This window comes from Palaemon carinicauda, chromosome 26 (assembly GCF_036898095.1).
Source record: "Palaemon carinicauda isolate YSFRI2023 chromosome 26, ASM3689809v2, whole genome shotgun sequence".
NCBI classification, from domain to species: Eukaryota; Metazoa; Arthropoda; class Malacostraca; order Decapoda; family Palaemonidae; genus Palaemon; species Palaemon carinicauda.
The window spans coordinates 50,587,964-50,600,463 of record NC_090750.1 but is presented as its reverse complement, the minus strand read 5'-3'; positions in this window follow the sequence as shown (position 1 = coordinate 50,600,463).

The following is a 12,500-nucleotide window of genomic DNA, read 5'->3' as shown; positions in this document are numbered from 1 at the left end:
ATGTTATGGTCTACCTTGTCAAAGGCTTTTGCAAAATCTAGATAGATCACATCTGTGTCTTTTTTCATTTATCATATTTTTGTATGTTTTCATAGTGTGCTATCAGTTGGGTCCTGTGTACTTTTTCCAGGTACGAAACCGTGTTGACCCATATTAAACAAATTATTTTTGACCAATGGTTCATTATTTTCTTTTTTATTACCCTCTCATACACTTTCATAATATGTGATGTTAGACTAACAGGTCTATAATTGCTTGCCTCTAGTCTTGATCCACTTTTAAAGATAGGGGTTTATATAAGCTAATTTATGTTTAACATATATCTCGCTCATATCTACACTCTGTCTTAGCAGTATTGCAAGCGGCTTCGCGATAGTGTTTGCAGTTTTTTTTAACAAAATCGCTGGAACTCCATCTGGTCCGGCTGCCGATCCATTTTTAATTTCGTTTATAGCCATGACAATATCTGCTTCATTAATATCTATATCCGTTAGATATTCAACATTTTCTTCTCTCATTTCTGTTTCATTATTCTCATTCGCAATTCTTGGCGTGAACTCACTCTTATATTTTTCTGCTAATATGTTGCATATTTCCTTTTTTTCATTCGTTAGCCGTCCTTCAATTCTTAGAGGGGCCTATTCTCTATTCTCCCTTTATTCATCTTTTTTGCATAGGAGTAAAGTACTTTGGGGTTTCTTTTTATATTTTGATGTGTCCTTTCTTCTAAGTCCCTTTTTTTTCATTTTCTTTCGACTGTATAATCTTTTGTTCTGCATTTTCTATCTTACATTTTATTTCCCTCATTTTCCACACATTTTTTTCTTTTGCAAGATTTTCCTTCCACTTTCTAATTTTCTGAAATAAAGATCCTTCTGTCTCTTGGTATGCACGTCTTTTGTTTATTGTTTTTTTTTTCCGGGTACATATTTTTCAACAATTTTCTCCAGTATTTTGTACAGTATGTCCGTATTTACCTGTATATTATCACTTATAAATACATTTTTCCATTCTTTATTCAGTTCTTCATTTATTTCTGACCATTTATATTCTTACTGTAAAAATTATATTTTCCATATCCTTCCCAAAGTTTTGTGCTTTTATTAATTCTGTGATCACTTGCTTTGGAATGAACTATCAATTCTATGACATTGTGGTCTGAAATTCCCGTGTTATACACTATTATTTCTTTAACATAATTCACCTCATTCACAAATACTAGATCTAGGACATTTTCCTTTCTTGTTGGAATGTGGTTTATTTGTTGCATATTATGTTCTAATAGCATATCTTGAAGCTTTTCAAATTGCCTCTTATCTTCTGCGCTACTATTACTCTCTTTTTTATATGTATACATACAACCACTTTCTTCTATCCGTTCTTTCCAATCCACGAAAGGAAAGTTAAAATCTCCGGATAGGAGTATATTCCAGTCTTTATGGTTTCTACATATATCATCTATTTTTTCTATTATTATGTCAAACTCCTTAGTATTTGGGGGTCTGTAAACTACAATATTCACTAGTTTTTCAAATTCAAATTCTACCGCAATCAATTCACATTCTGTGTTTTTGTATTTTTCACAGACTTTTCCTTGATTTATGTCTCTTCCATATATTGCGGTTCCCCCTTGATTCCTATTTTTTCTGTCTGATCTATAAGTTTGGAAACCCTTTATCTGGTCATCACTGCCAGTCTCTTGGGAATACCACATTTCACTTATATTTAATATATCTATTTTTTCAATTTGGGTTAGTTCTTCTAGGAACTCTATTTTCCTTTTAGAGTTACTCGTGACTAAACCCTGTGCATTCATCACTATTATGGTTTGTGTTTCATTCCCATTATTTAATATTGGTAATAATATTGATTCTCCCATGCTTCCTTCCTGTTCTGATATGATGTTCTTTTCTTCATTTCTCGGAATTCTGCCATTAAAAAATCCAACTTTTCCATAATATTTGTTCTTTCGCCTTCATACTTATTTTTGTGTGTAAACCTGCAATTATCCCCATATCTGCACCAACCCCTGGCATTATAGATGCATTCTTTGTAGTTGGGCTCTATTTGTGGAGATTTGGGTTGAAAGGCCTTTTTTGGTGCATAGTGCGGTATATACGCGGCCTGCTTTTTTGTTTCTTTTTTTGTTTCATTTTTGTTTTTCTTTTCAGTTTGCTGAGTTTTCTTACTCTCATTCATAGTTGCAGGATGCATATATCGACATTTTTTGTTGAAACTGCATCCTTTTCTTTCTTTTAGGGTTTTGCATATTTTTGGATGGAGATCTCTGCATTCGTCTCCATATCCGTCTAAATACGCACATTCACCATATATTTCATAATTATGGCATATCTTTGGATGCTTGTAGTAGCATCTTTCGCCAAATTTGCAATTCCCTCTTTTCAGCCTATTACAGACTATATCTTTCTTTTCTTTTTTTTTCTTGTTCTTGCTCTTCCCTAAAAGTATGTAGGTCCGGGTAGAGTCTCTTGGGTCTATTATTTGTTTCCTTCTGATAATTTATTTCTTCATAAGTATGTTGTTGGATGGCATCATAAGTTATATCAATGATTTCCTCTGCATCCTTACACATATCCTGTTCATTTTTCTCTTCTTCTTCTTTTTCTTCTTCTTCTTCTTCTTCTTCTTCTTCTTCTTCTTCTTCTTCTTCTTCTTCTTCTTCAACTATTTGCAGCTTTAGTCTCGACTTAATTATATTTTCTATCCAGACTAAGCATGTTGAGCAGAATACCTTTGTGTCTCTATTTTTTATTTTTTGCTGTATTTCAGCACATGTGGGGTGTGTTGGAACATTACAGGCATTACATTTTCTAATCAGTTGTTGAGGATTATTAATGGAATACCATATCTTACATGTATTACACCATTTTGGCATTCTTTTTCCCAATGCATCAATCAGCATATTCACCATATTGGACTTGTTATTGTTCTTTGATGGAATGTGTTGATTGATGTAGACTTTCTTTATAAGTCTCTTAATCACTTGGATCTTCTTTGGAATTTCTTCAATTATTTTACTGATGTTTTCCGCAGATTTGTTCCAATCTATTGGATCATATTGTTTCAATATGTCTGCGAATATTTTTCCGTCACACTGATTGGAGTTGCTAGAGAGAGAGAGAGAGAGAGAGAGAGAGAGAGAGAGAGAGAGAGAGAGAGAGAGAGAGAGAGTATTATCTTTTGGTTGTGTCCATGAGAGAGAGAGAGAGAGAGAGAGAGAGAGAGAGAGAGAGAGAGAGAGAGAGAGAGAGAGAGAGAGAGAGAGAGAGTATTATCTTTTGGTTGTGTTCGAGAGAGAGAGAGAGAGAGAGAGAGAGAGAGAGAGAGAGAGAGAGAGAGAGAGAGAGAGAGAGAGAGAGAGAGAGAGAGAGAGAAATTAATATTGAACAAACCATCTTCAAAATATGTTTTATTTGTATATATATATATATATATATATATATATATATATATATATATATATATATATATAAATATATATATATATATATATATATATATATATATATATATATGTGTGTGTGTGTGTGTGTATATAATTTTTTTTCTTATTTCTTGTGTCATCCAACTGATTATATTTATAGTTATTCCAATGAGAATATCGGGAAAGTATTACAGAAATAGAAATGTATTTTCAGGGTACAATGCTATTGCGTAAATGTGTGCCTATATAATAATGATATAACACATGGAATTATTTAAAAGATAATTAAAAAAAACTGGACTATAGTTCAATAATTGTCATCGTAGAAATATAGTGATCTGCAGGAAACTTTTGAAAAATAGAAATATCTACAAAACTAAATAAATAGATATTTGGTAATGGAGGCAATATTTGGCAACTAACAAGTCAGAAAAGATAAAAAAATTCAATAATTTTAAGTTTTTCGACGAAATGATTAATAAGAAAAGGAATCTAAACAGATGTCAAATGTAATTTGAAGAAATGTTGTGACAACTAATCCTGTAGACACCAAGCCTTTCTTGGGTTTTTGAAAAATCGTAGCATCTTATTATCCGTTTTTACTTTTTTGGTGGGCGCTCTAATAGAGTAGGAAGAAAAAAAAAAAAAAAAAAAACTCATTTTCATTTCTTTTCGAGAATTGAGTGATTTTATTTAAAAAAAAAAATAATGTTCATGTAAAAATTTTGAAAGTTTAGTACCGTATAAAAAAAGTAGTTTTCTGTATTTTTTCCCACTCAATTCACCTGTTCATAAAATATATGAGATAAGAGATAGAATGTAATTTCAAATTGGAACTGAATAACTAATTTTTATTGTTGATATACTATATGGTGCTCCTATAGATTTAAATGATGATTTTAAAAATATGAAAAACATTTCCGTCAATCAAACAAGAATTACGTAAACAAGACATTTCATTGAGCTGGCTCTTGAGGCTACTGTTTACTTTGGACGTTCTATTTAGTTTTTGATTGAAAGAAAAATGAGTTTTATTTTACAGTAATAGTAATATCCCTAAGACATAAAAAGAAAAAAATTATAGTGTGTTATGGAAATTCAAATTTCAGATTGGTAATTCCCACTAAATACAATGGAAAATTCTTGTAGATTTACCTGTTTGTTACAAATGTTTTCTGAGTGGTCCCTCACGGATGACTGGAGGGGCCAAGCAAGGATCTTTTTTGTTCTGTAACTTCTCACTTAAGCTTTCGGGTACATTCCTTAACCCATCATCAGCTGCAAAAAATAGTTCCTTTACGTTATAATACTTATAATATTTATATACGTTGCGAACAGAGAAAATCAGAGTTTTACAACTTCGTAAGTTAAAAACCAAAAATTAATAGTTACAGCATTTACCTAATAATTAAAGTATACAAAAAAGTTTTCTATTATAAATAACACATCATGGAGTGAATTCCATAATTGGAATTAGACTAAAACAACAAATAATATTATAAATACTTAAAACAATTTCAATGGAAAGTTTGAAGTTTCATTATTTGTAACAAACAGGTAAATCTAGAAGAATTTTCCATTGTATAATGGAAAGTTAAAGGTTTCATTATTTGTAACAAACAGGCAAATGTAGAAGAATTTTCCATTGTATTTAGAGGGAATTGCCAATCTGAAATTCAAATCGCTGAAAGTCTAATAATCAAGACCTTAAAGTCAGCTTTAAATAATGAAACTTCGAGCTTGCAATTTTTTTTTTTAATTAATATAATAATAAAGTTTTTCCAAGCAATAGGTGAGGAGCATTATTGCTGACATTTCTGCAAATTTCAGAGAGTTTTACCACTATGAAATCTCCTCCATCTACCATTAAATCTATCATCAGGCAATATTTTCCTGCAATAGTAGCAACTATATGCTCGGCACAGTTCCTTACTATAAAACCAACAGAAATGTTGTCACAAACTACTGATTCATGTCAGTGTCCTTAGAAACTTTCTCCTGATCAACTGCAGTATTGACCCACGAAGAAAATATAAAGGGTAACAAGAAGAAGATGTCTTGGGGAAATAATGATACAGCAAACCAGAGGTCAGGTTAAACGCTTCTTAGCCACAAAGCAGATCTAATACAAATTATAAATCAAAGTATATATATAAGATCTGTTATATATCACGCGTGTGCTCATGAAATGGAAAAAAAAAATATTATTATTCCTAAAGTTGATTTTTTAAACTAATTTTACTTGACAAAGAGTCTATGTCGTCTTATTTTACCTATTGGAAAATGTATTCAAGATAAAAAATTATAGCTATTAAAAGCCACGTACCTTTCCTCAAAAAAAGAAGAAAAAAGAAATATATATATATATATATATATATATATATATATATATATATATATATATAATATATATATATATATATATATATAACAAACAAAGCTTATAGACTGCATCATATCCTTCTTATTCTGACCTAGTTGTTAATCGACTTAAACTTGAATAATATACAATATTACCATCATGATGGATTAAACTTTGAAATTATTTCACAGGAGATAAGAGAGCGTTATGTGACTCTCTCAGGTTGAACCCTATAAGAAGTAAAAGGTTAGTTATTTGAGTTGAGCGAATCTAGGGTGATAACACCAAGTCTAATTATGTAAAAGACCAAGTTCTGAGTATTAAAGAGTTTATAGCTTTACGTCCTCCAATTGATTTCTGATATTGATATCAGTGAGGAAATTATTCTTCGATTTATTCTCCCCTTTAAGTTTCGCCGCACATATTATATATGAGTTATTTTCATTAATTGTTTTAGAAACCATTAATAGATTTTCAAGAAAATATATTGCTAAACACATAACATTTATTCCAGGAAAATATTAAATTTTAAAATACCAAGAGTTTGGCTTGACATTCCTTGGTCATGACTATGATTCATTTATAATTTTTAAGAAAAAGAACATGATGCAAATAATATATATATATATATATATATATATATATATATATATATATATATATATATATATGAACAGGTAGCAAATGTATTACATTACCTCATTTGCATATAAGTATCCAGAAAATCATTCGAAATATGATTTTATTTTTCAAGCTCCAGGTGAAATTTCAGAATATTTGCAAGTATTTCATTTACAGATGTACGTGATTAAAGCGCTGAAGCCCTGTAAAACACTAAAGAAACTAGCACAAATATAATAACTTTTTACATTTGTAATAACAATTCATAATATACTGGAGGTTCATTGGAATAGAATATGAAATGCAAATTAAAACAATATAACGCAGCTCGATATTCTTCCACTGAAATATACCTGCACTGGAAAGATGAATTATTCTGACTTTTTCCATTTGCATTTACTGTAGAGCGTGAGACATGGTTACTCGTTCGAGGTTTTGAAGTATTTCGGATTATGAGATTTCAAATTTCTCATTTGGGCATCCATTAATATTCTCAATTTTTGTCTTACCTTTGGAATCCAGAACATATATACCTATGAATATTCGATGAAGGAATAATTAATTTCATTTATGTATTTTAGCAGTTTCCAAAAAAAAAAAAAAAAAAAACATTCCCAAGAAAATATTGATGAGGTTATAAACCCTCCTTTGTGGCGGACCTTTAGTCATTACTTTATTCTTCTATTTTAATTTACATTCATGTAGTGAGTTGAATGTAATACGACAACCATCTGGACATAATTTTCTGCCAAAATTACTTAAATTTTTTTGAATTATACTTTGTCTTGTAGTTGTATAGATAGCCATCTCTGTTATTTAATATGATCACCAAGGATGTCAATTTTATCACTAATATTTATTGCTTAAATTTTACCTCCTGAAAGTCTTGGCTCTCTGTGAAGGAAAACACCTCCAGAAAACCATTATCGTATCGCAGCTCATCCAAAAATTACATTGGAGCTCAATTTGCAATCTAGTAGCCTATTTCTTGATACATTTATTAGGTATTATCTTGAAGTGGTATAAGAAAAAAAATATAACAAAGATGTGTCTTATCCATATATTGTATATACTGCTAGTATAAATTTTTTCATTAATGTAGGGTAGTCTTAGATATTCTAGCTAAAAGGAAGTCATAATTCAAACAATATCAAAGGTGAATTGGTCCATCCATCTAATTAGATATAGTTCACGTGTATGGTTCTTATAGTAAAAATAATAGAAATTAGAGACATCTGATCTCCGCCAAAGGTTATTGGTGTCGTCCATTGCTTAAGATCTATCTATGGTGAAAATTTTATCAAAAGTCGTCAATTTGTTTTTATGTTATCTGTTATATAACAAAAAATGGAAATCTTGATCTGGAATTGGGACCCAGATACGGATCATCTCCACAATTAAATGTAGTGACGGAAGATCTAGGTGGTAAAAATTTCTTTAAAATCCGTCAAGTAGTTTGGACGTTATCTTTATAATAGTGAACAATGCAAAACCAGATCTAGAAATCCGATCAGGATTACCTGCAAATATAAAGGGGTCGTCCATGACTAGTGAAAATTTTGTTAAACTCCATCAAGTAATTTTGACATTATCTTCAAATCCTGATCTAGAATCCGGATCAGGATCCAGCTTGATTGATTGATTGATTTGAGGTTTTCTGGCATCCTGACATCTAAGGTTATGGACGCCAATTCAGATCCAGATCATCTCCAAAATTTAATACGGTCGTCCATGACCTAAGAGCTATCTGTGGTGATGATGTCGGAAAAAATCCGTCTAGTAGTTTTAACATTATCTTTAAAATTGCGAAAAATGCAAATCCGGATCAACAACTGGATCCGGATCACCCAAAATATTTGATGACCTAATATCTATCTGTGGTGAAAATTTTATCAAAATCCCGCGAGTATTTATGATGTTAAATTTAAATTCAGATCTAGAATCCAGCTCCGGATCCGGAACCGGATAATCTACAAAATTCAATTGAGTGGCCCTGTCCTATGGTCTATCTGGTGAAACTGTCAAAATCCGATGAGTTGTTTTTATGTTATCTCTAAATGTGGATCTAGAATCTACAGCCGGATCTAGATCCTCTACAAAATTTAATGTGGTCTAGAATTACCTAAAATCCATTGCGGATGAAAATGTTGTCAAAATCCCTAAAATTCGTTTGAAATAATCCTATCCACAGAGACAGAGACAAATAAGTGAAGTAATTAAATAAGTACGCTCGTGGCAGTCTCCAGAATCCCAGGTATCATTTAAAACAAACAACGACTCTCCGAGCTGAGAACAGCTGAATATAAAATGACAGTCAGTTGTTGGGTACATTGAAGGGCAAGGTAAGATATATTACCCCTTGCGATTGATAAGCTATTGTCAATTGACCATTTTGGTTATTGTCAAACTGATGTATAAATCACTCATAGGATATTTGGTTTTCAACTTCTCTGCGCATATGATGAAGCAGAAGGTAGGCGTTTATTTTAGTCGACTCTAATATATTACTCGTTTTGATCTTTGAAATGTTCATATGTAAAATATGTAGATATTTGACTTTTTTATCGATAACATTTTAACTTAAAATGAGAGTATAGATAAAGATATCTCCTGTCCTTACTAAAAACAGCGAATTTATGACATGTAGCCATGTAGCTAGAAAATTAATCAAATAATCATATATGGATTAATGCATTATAAATGGAAGAGCTTGCATATGTAGAGAAAATTGTAGATGTAAACGTTCTAGTAACAAACCACAATAACAAACCAACACATTCACTCATTTGTTCCCGAAGAAAAAAATATATATATAAATAAAAGTAACAAAACTAACATACTCTGAATAAATAGGCAATTCGATTGCTGGCGCAAATAAGAATAAAAAACTCACTTTTAATTTAAAAAAAAAAATCTAATTACAAGTTTTTTTTAATAGATTTTCCCATATCTGAGACCATAATTCTATTTGCTAAAGTCTTATGGTTATAGAGTTTAGGTTATTGAAGTGCTCGTTTGAGATTACTGCAAAAGTACAATAATATACAGTACAGCTAAAAATACTATCTAAGAAAAGCATATAACATTTTACAGGGGGATATCCAATGTCACGTTGTCTTTTTGTCTTAGTTTTTATCTAAAAACAAGTCTTTATTTTTGCTCCCCTAACTTCAAACTGTGTTAGTTTTTATGTTAGACGGTCTCTATTTCTATTATTTTCTCATACAACCTTTTCAATGTTTTCGAGGAAGTGTTTTAAGGATGATGTCATTGAAGACCTATTTCTTCTCTCTTTATATGTAATCTACCAAATTTGAATTGCTACTTTATACTCAACTTGCAGTTTTCATTAACAGTGGCACATTGAGCTTTGTGGAGAAGCTAATGACTGAATGCATATCTCCTGGTTATTAAAGTCTTTAGAAATTCCTAAAAATGCTATGTATATATATATATATATATATATATATATATATATATATATATATATATATATATATATTCATATATATGGAATGTTTACTGGTAATATTATCTTTTGGTTCTGTGCACGAGAGAGAGAGAGAGAGGAGAGAGAGAGAGAGAGAGAGAGAGAGAGAGAGAGAGAGAGAGAGAGAGACATGGGTATTGGAAAGTGGTCTATGAGTCAGTTGTTAGATAAAAAAACAGAAAAGACTATGATATCTTTCCAGTCTTCTTTCCTTGCAATTGCAACAGTTTCCTAAATCCTGAGACTTAGGAAGTTGAGATCCTCTCACAGTTAAAAGTCGGAAGCTTTCTAGAAATGGGTTGACCTTCTTGGGGTTACTTCGCTTATCTGTTTTTTCTTCTTCTTCTTTTTTTTTCAAAATTAACATTTAAACAATGTTGACATTTTTATGTATAGATTTTTTAGCCATCATTATCATATATTACAGATCAAACCAGATTAATATCATCGCTGCCAGTATAAACATATAGTACTCTTTTCAGTACCTTATGGGTACATTCAAAATATTTGATTGAGTTATAAATTCTTCTTCTACACTATTTCTCCTAGTTCTACGAAAGAAAGAATATATATATATATATATATATATATATATATATATATATATATATATATATATATATATATATATATATATATATATATGCGTAAAAATCACAAGGAAACGTGATGCTCAGATGCAGAAGAACCACAGGGAAAATGAAAATATGATAAATAAGATTAAGTCCTGACTAGTTCGTGATACTTCTTCAGAGGACATAAGAATGATCACGATGCTAGTCAGGACTTAATCTTAAAAATCTTGATTTTTATCATTCCACAAGGTCTTATAAAATTTTACAGGGGGAGAGTCTTTCCAGGACTATCCCCATTTTTCATTCGAGGAAGGGCTGCTAATAATTAAGACTTGAAGACGTCTGCTGTTAATATATAGTGTAATTTAAATTTTTGTCTATAACACTTTTGATTAAATTGAGAAAATATTGGTGACCATTTTTATTATATTTTTTTCTTTAAAGAGATTTTCAAAATAGTCTCTTACGAACATAATAATTGCACTGGAATTAATAATTTTGCTACCATCATTTCTCTTAGTCTTATACAGAAAAGTTTTAGTATTTTTTTTTCTTTTCCTGGCAGATAGGGTGACACTTGTTCTTATTTTGATTTATCATTAACTGTAGCTCTTATATTTATTCCTTTACATGTTTCTTCTTGGATACAATTTGTTCTCAACTTTAATGAATTCACTAAGGACATTTTCTCTTCATTAAAGGTCGATTTCCCAATCTCCTCTTTTAGCTGATAATTCAATAAATTAAGTAGTCCGTATCTTTCCCGATTTATTTGCATTAAATATTTTAAGATTTGCCTTTTTCATTTCTAATCTCAGTCCAAGCCATCATAAAATTTTCTTTAACTAAATATTTATTCAAAATAGTACAATTTAATTTTCAATACTCTTTACATAATAAAATATATCTAACCTTGAGCCATAGGTTTCCGTAATATATTTACACTCTCCATGGTGGTTTAGGAGAAACAAAGTAGTAATGAGTTCCATTCTCCTCCCATTATCATGTTAGTTACAATATTCTATTTTTTCCTTTTACTACTTCCAGCAGGCGTGTAGTCATTGAGTAACTGAAAATACGCATTTGAACAACGACAATTGATACTCATGCATGTATTTTTTAAGATGCCATTAATCGCCAGGCCGTTCAACAGAGAAATCTGGACTCTATGTTCCCACCATTGTTCAAACGAGGTAATCTTATAATCACAACTGATAGGGTGGTATATTTTTTCTCAACTCTTGCTGAAGTAAACTGCCTCATGAATTTCAGAATTTTAGGCCATGTATACAAATGGAAACAAATGAAAAAATAATGCTTACAGTATTCATTATTAATGTTATCATGTGTCGGTGACTATTTGCGTATCCACATCAAAGAGAGAAAAAATACACAAACAGATAAACAAACAGACTAAATGAAGTTCAGGGAGCAAACGATATAACTTGTTTTTTTTTTCAATAAAGGCTAAAAAGAAAATGACAAAATGTACCAGCTTTACAGACAAACAGGGAACGTCAAATCTAAAATCCTTTTGAAATATGTTATGAGCTTTTCTATGTAAGCCTATTTTACTGCAGAGTATTATATTGTGATTTCCTTAATCTGGAACGGGTACGTTAATGACGTAATTGCCATAACCAAATGACTAGTATATGAGGGTCTTAGCTATAAGAAAGCCTATTAAGAACCAAACTTCTAATTGTGTCTTTCTAAAGATTAAATGTTTGTTCTTCCTTATCTGCTGAGCCATTTACGTAGAATTTTAGATTGGTGTTAATTTTGTTACTCAATCTTTTTTTCCAGACACTTTTGGGGAGCGTGGTAATTTTAGATTATGTTTTGTTACTAAAACGTATGCAACTGCAGTTCTCTGTGAATATACAAACAATACACAATTCAATGCATTGGTCCTTATATGAAAAATAACGTTAATTTTCACTTTATATATGGATAAATCACAGAAAATCGTTACTTTGGAAAGGACAAGAAATAATAAGTATATAT